Genomic DNA, 6,876 nt, shown 5'->3' on the forward strand with positions numbered 1-6,876 from the left:
CCAAGCAGCTGTAGGGAATGTGACTGCCCCACCTCTGACCCAAGTGTCCTGTTTCTGCGGTAGAGCAGCCTGTTCGTCAGTTCGCACTGCTTCCTTGGGGTCAGGGAATGCAGATGCCTTCGTTATTCCGGGGGCCTGTAGAATGTAAGTGGTGGAGTGCAGCGCGGCTTTCTGGGCTGCTGTGTCTGCTGAGGTATTCCCTACGGTGACAGGGACAGTGGCAGTGATATAAGCAGCACATTTTGAAATCGCTGGGGCTAAGGGTGACATGACTGTTTCGAAGAGGTTGGAGATTAGCGCAGCGTATTTCAGTGGCCTCCCTGCTGAAGTTATTAGCCATATCTGTTTAAGAGTGTGCCAAAGTCGTGAAGGATACCACAGGCATAATTGGAGTCAGTGTAAATGTTGGTTGGGTGACCTTTTGCTCTGATGCAAGCCCGAGTTTGCATGAACAGCTCTACAGGATGTGCAGCTGTGCCATTTGGTAAGGCAGCATATTCCAGGAGAGTGGAAGAGGTGCAGGCGGCATACCCTGCCCGTGTGCGGTGGACCGAGTGCCTGAAGTAGGACCCATCGCAAAGGGCATGAGGTTAGCATTGTCCAACGTTGTATCAGAGAGGTCAGGGCGCGGGGTGACGATCTGTTGCACGGTGTCGAAACAGTCATGGTCGTCCACAGTGGCGTTCTGAGTGACTGGGAGTAGCTTGGCCGGGTTCTAGGCAAGAACACCCTGCAGGGAAAGGTTAGCTTTGGAGATTCAAGCGAGCTCATATCCAGTTCTCTGAATGGTAGTTAAATGCAGCGTTGCTGCTGAATTGAACAGCAGGGATACCAAATGGGAAACCAAAACAGTGCATGGGTGACACAGTACGATGAGGGGTGGCCTTTTCTATTGTTACCGCGGCTGTTGGGACAGCTCTCATATATGCCAACATTCCTCTGAGAACAGGCGGCACGTGTCCAGAGTTAAAGGCAACAGGGCGCCGGAGACCTCTAGTTATTTAACCAGCGTTAAAAAACTGGTTGCAAAACCGTCGGATTCCTTAACTTGGAGGTCGAACGGCTCAGTGAAGTTTGGGACCTACAGAACAGGAGCAGAGAGTAGTCGCTGTTTAATTTCGACGAATGCGTGTTCCTCCTTCGGCATCTACTGCAGTTTCGCTGATTGCCATAGTGGATCGTCAATGGCAAGAACTTCAGTGATCCAGTGCCTGCAGTAATTCGCCATCCCCAGGAAATCCTGCAATCATGTTCTTGTGGCTGTAGGGGGAAACCAACTAGTGGCTATGATTCTCACTGTCGTTAGTGCCCTGAGGCCAGATAAGAGTTGGTATCCCAAGTACCCTATTTTATACTGACAGAGTTGCATCTTTTTTTTTCCATTGAAACCCTGTATCCATCTTTTGTTCGACAGCAGCGCAACGCTACAGTGTCCTTCATGCATGTTTCAGCGCAGGTGGAGGCCAGTAAAAAATTGTCCACATATTCGGGACGGTGCTGCTGCACGGCACGTATAGAGTGAAGATGGTATGATATGCTGTAACGACATACACTGCCGTGTTCTCTGTGGAACACTGGGACAGCCATCGTGTATAAAAGCGAAAAGGTACCGGCTCTCGGGGACAATTTAATGGAAAAAAAGCATGAGCAGAGATCAATACAGGAAAAATGGTTGGCAGAAACAGGGGTGCAGGTGAGTATGGCGTTACTGTCCAAGACCACTGGGGAGAAATGACGAACAATTGCATTCACAGACCTCAGATCCTGGACAAAACCCCACTTTTCTGGCCACTTGGGTTTTGGATGTGCTGGATGGGTGCATTACAGGAAGTTGTTGTAGCAACTAGGGCAGCCTGTTGTAAGCGGGAGTCACTCGCCGGCTTGATCACCTCTACTGCTGCTGGCGTCAGATGGTATTGCCGTAAAAACGGCAAGATGGCGCCCTGCTTGAGTGTGGCATGGTGTAGTGGGAGGAACTCACCTGGTCTGCATGGTGGGGGTACTGTGCCTACAGTGACGTGGGAGGATCAGCTAGCAACAGAGGTCTTCGTACGAGAGTAGCTCCCAGGGTTTGCGTGTTAAAAGCGGGCTGGTATGTTACAGGAGCTTAGCCACACAAAACACAATCTGCCCAAGTTTGGCATGGTGTAGTGGGAGGAACTCACCTGGTCTGCATGGTGGGGGTACTGTGCCTACAGTGACGTGGGAGGATCAGCTAGCAACAGAGGTCTTCGTACGAGAGTATCTCCCAGGGTTTGCGTGTTAAAAGCGGGCTGGTATGTTGCAGGAGCTTAGCGCAAACAAAACACAATCTGCCCAAGTTGCACAACCCCTAACAGGGCAACGGGGGCCTACCTGAGGGACGTGAAGTGAAGGGGTCGCTGTCGTAAAAGTATTATCATGAGGCCTAAATGATGCTGGCAATCAATTTATACAAGGTTTGGCCGGCAAAGAAGGACGGCTGGGCTAAAGATGAAACTGGTGGGAGCATCAGGGACAGTGGAAGGTCTAATACTGAAGTAAATGATTTGGGAGAGTCGCCCCATTCTGGGCACTCCAGAAACCTCTGATTTGTGTAAAGCTTTGTAACTCAGGAAAAATTCTGCAGAGGGAGATTCAGGCCAGTTGGTGGCCCCAGCGTCCACCAGAAAAGAAATGATATGTCCCCAAACATCCTCATCCATCATAGGATTTTTGAACGGGGAGTTGGAGAAGAGTATTGCGACCCATTGCAAAACTCCCACCCGCTGCAGCTCAAATTTCTTTCTGGAGCATGGGGGAAGGGATCATTCATGGTTTAGGCAGTCTGCCAACTTTACTACTGTGGAGTGGTGGCCTGCTGTCGTCCTGTAGGGGGTGGGGGAGGATGGAGGAGCCTGGGCGCCCCTGCTTGTGTATTGACCAGCAGTGTTTTGTTTAGTGTGCCGATTAGCATATTTCCAGCAGGGTCCTTCATGAAATCCCTTAGGTCTCTGTACTGGCCTTGTGGTGTCTTTACGGCAGTCCAGTTGTGCACTTCGGAGAATGCCTGCGTCTGTTTTGGTATTGTCAACAGCCCATTACTCTCCAAGTTACTTAGTATGGTCAAAGAGAGCCCAAGGCATGCCAAGTGAGATTATGCAGAACATATGTAGGCAGCTCGCAGTTCAATAGGATCTGCACAGCCATCTTTTCATTTTCTGCGAATGGAATGCCCGCCAACGAGTTCCACACCTCAATAAAGCAGGGATGAAATCGGGCAAGTGCTCGTCTGTTTTCGTCGTTATCGCACCAAAGTCGGCTTGCTGTCTTGCCCTGGCCTTTATTTCATCTTTTTTGACGGGGCTGTCCAGCCCTTTCTCCTGGTCAGCAGTGTTATCCCAGGGTTGTGTGGGAATTTCAATAGCAGGGCGAATTGTCGTCCAGTGGGTTCCTTACGCGAGCTTCAATAGGATCTGCACATTTTGGGCAGACAGTTGTCAATGGTGCAAATTTGGAATAGACAATTGTGGACTGGGAGTGGGTGCTTCAACGGGTCTTGCAGCATGCATGGGTCCCCACTGCATGAGCCCAGATCTAATCGAGGGGAGTAGAGCCAATCATGATACGTGGAAAACTGGCAGCCGGTGCCCTGGATTTTCTGGGGAGTTTCCAAGCTACTTCTGAGTTTGGGGCGACCATTCGTGCTGGGCAGCTATGATGGTTCGGACCGAGTTGCGTCTGCTGTTAATTGCTGCGAGCGTCTAGTGGGCTTGTGCGGTGACAAATGCCCATCCCCACTTCATTGACAGTGGGTCTTGCTGTGCAGCTGTTAGGGGACGTTTTGGAGAAACGGCTTGGGGCCGTGTCCAATGATATTGAGATCTCCAATATTGCGGCGGTCTTTTTCCTTCAGAAGCAGATGCTGTTTGGCATTTTCTCAAAACATTTCAAGACACTGCAGCATGTAAAGAGTATCCTAGGAGGGCTCCCCGAGCCATCCCGTATTGGTCATGGCCCAGTAATCAATCGTATCCAATTAAATGGTTCCTCCACATGGACAATTCCCTCAGGACCAGGTGTAAAGGTTTCCTGTGCAGGTGATACATAATGGCTGTCACCTGTCCCTTTTAGCACGGTGTCTACCGGTGAATCAGGTGTAACAAGAGCAACTCCAAACTTCGTCTTGAAATTCACGCAGTTACCATAGCTTCTTTGCATCTTCGGACCAGGCTGTTCTCACCAGGTGGTTGGGGTCACGCAGCTCCCGCAGCTGGCACCTTCCGGCAGAGGGTGGATATATGTGCCCCATGGCATCTTGGTCATCCTGGCTTGAGTGCTAAGTGTTGTACTTTGGCTTTCGAGGAAAAAAGAAGAGAGCGAGGGCTCATTGAACACACAAGCAGCGAGTGATTGACACGTTAAGCAATTAAGGGTGATCGAGCATGTCCTCACTGAACACAACGTAAACAAACATTTTATGGATGGATGAACACATTCGGACAAGACACCTGAAATTCACAAGTCAAGCACTTAGTAACAACAAAGCAAACAGACACACACAAAACAACCACTCAGAAACCACAGAATGTAAAACAGTGTAAAGATAGGTTCCCTGACAATTTCAATTCAAGCTGAGGATCTCTCAGTATTAAAACAAAATTTTAATCCACACTCTTGCCTTCTATCTTGCCAGACTTCCGTTGGCTGACCGTGTTTTTCCTGGCTGGATCAGCTTGTTGGCGCAAGCCCTGGCTCAAGTTGGATCACGTGTCTGCCAAATTAGTGAAAATTTACTTGATCAATTTAGGACCTTAACCGACTACCCCTCCTCAGAACAAGTCAGTGGTTGCTGAAAGCTAAATTGTTGCAGTTGTTGGATTTGAATTGTGGCGAACTTCCTGAGTCATCCAACCTTTCACTCGGCCTGACCCTCTGTGGCAGAGCTAGCCGCCAGGTGTGAATTGGGATAACTTTAAAATGTCATTTTCACTTAACCTGTTGAGAAGAAAGGGGCTACTGACTACGCCAAATGTTTTGGATAAATATACCCCAAAAGCCAGAGATGACAAATCACGGTGATATTGCAGAAGAGAAATTGACCAAGCTGAAACAGCACAGGCAGGCTGTCTAGATCTAAGTGAGGACTGCAGATGCTGGAGATCAGAGTATAGATGAGAGTGGTGCTCGGAAAGCACACCATGTCAGGCAGCATTCGAGGAGGAGAAAAATCGACGTTTCAGGCAAAATAACTTCGTCAGGAATGAAGGCAGGGAGCCTCCGGGTGAAGAGATAAATGCAAGGGGGCGTGGGGCTGGGGAGAAGGTAGCCAAGTGTATAATAGGTGGATGGGGATGGGGTCGAAGGAGACAGGTCAGAGGGGAGAGTCGAGCGGATAGTTGGGAAGAAAGATTGGTAGGTCGGACAGTTCATGAGGATGCTGCTGAGCTGGAAGGTTGGAGGTGGGGTAAGGTAGTGGGAGGGGAAATGAGGAAACTGGTGAAGTCCACATTGATACCCCAGGGTTAAAGTGTTCCGAGGTGGAAGATGAATCATTCTTCCTCTAGGCGTCGGGTAGTGGGTGAGTGGCAGTAGAAGAGGCCGAGGACGTGGAGGTCCTCGGCAGAGTTAGAGGGGGAGTTGACACGTTGGGACACGGGGCGGTGGGGTTTTTAGAGCGGGTGTCCCGGAGATGCTCCCGAAAGTACTCTGTGAGAAGGCGTCCAATTTCCCCAATGTAAAGGAGACTAGGTTGGGAGCAACAGATATTATGAATGACATTGGTGGATGTACAGGTAACAATTTGATGGATGAGGAAGGCTCCTTTGGGACCTTGGATGGAAATGAGGGGGAGGTGTGGACGCAGGCTTTGCAAATCCTGCGGTGGCACAGGAAGGTGCCAGGACGGGAGGGTGGGTTGTTGGCGGCGTGGTCCTAACCAGATCATCATGGAGGGAACTGTCTTTGCGGAATGTGTAAAGGGGCGGCGTCTCTGTAGGTCACCGAATCTCTTCCTCGAGTTAAAAATTAAGCCAGGTTTTATAATAAAGTTGTACAATGATGTTGAGTAAAATGGGGAAATTACAATGTATTTGAAAAGTAACTCATCCAATTACAATGATGCTAATTACAAAGCAGCTATCAGAAGAATGTTCTGATTGCCGATGCAATGTAAATTCCGAGCAGCATCAAACAGTTCTTGATGAGATCAGTAGGTTCCAGCTGTCTTTGAGGTAGGTGACATTTTCTATTTTGAAGGAGTAATGTGTTTCCATTGTTTCTCTCCTGTGAACGAGGTATTTGGGTGACTCGCCTCTGACCTGCATTTTGTGTGGTTTTGGTATCATTGGGGTGGAGACTGCTCTTTGTGTTTTGGCTCAGCTGTGTTGATCCGGTCCAGGAAGCTTATTGCTGGTTTGTTAAAGGGAGTGTATTCTCTGGTCTACGAGCAACTATGATCATATCTGGTTATCCTTGTCAGCCGCTTTGTTCAATGCCGAAGCATTCTGGGTATTTCTTGTCTGGTTTGGACAGGCTTGATTTTCTGTTCTGTGTGCGCAAGTATGGGTAGGCAGGGTGAAAGATCTTTTCCCGCATCTAGGGTATAAGACGGGGATGGAATTGAAAACTTGAGAGAAGACCTGCCAACAAGCTGGTTGAAAGAAGTCTCTCGTTAAAGTACATTTTCGATCAGTAACATGTGATACAGAAATTCCTAACAAGTGGAAAAGAAGACATAGCAAGTTCCGAAGACAAGAACATACGCCGCTTGGTTTTGAGATGAGAAGTGTTGTTTCGTAAATCCTAATTAGGAGTTTTATCAGACTAGTATTTGGAAGGGAAGGTAAAAGATAGACTAGTGAACGAAATTGCAGATAGTGGTTAGGTAATTATTCTCTGCTATATTTTAAGAAATAA

The sequence above is a fragment of the Chiloscyllium plagiosum genome, chromosome 8 (genome assembly GCF_004010195.1).
Source record: "Chiloscyllium plagiosum isolate BGI_BamShark_2017 chromosome 8, ASM401019v2, whole genome shotgun sequence".
Taxonomy (NCBI): domain Eukaryota; kingdom Metazoa; phylum Chordata; class Chondrichthyes; order Orectolobiformes; family Hemiscylliidae; genus Chiloscyllium; species Chiloscyllium plagiosum.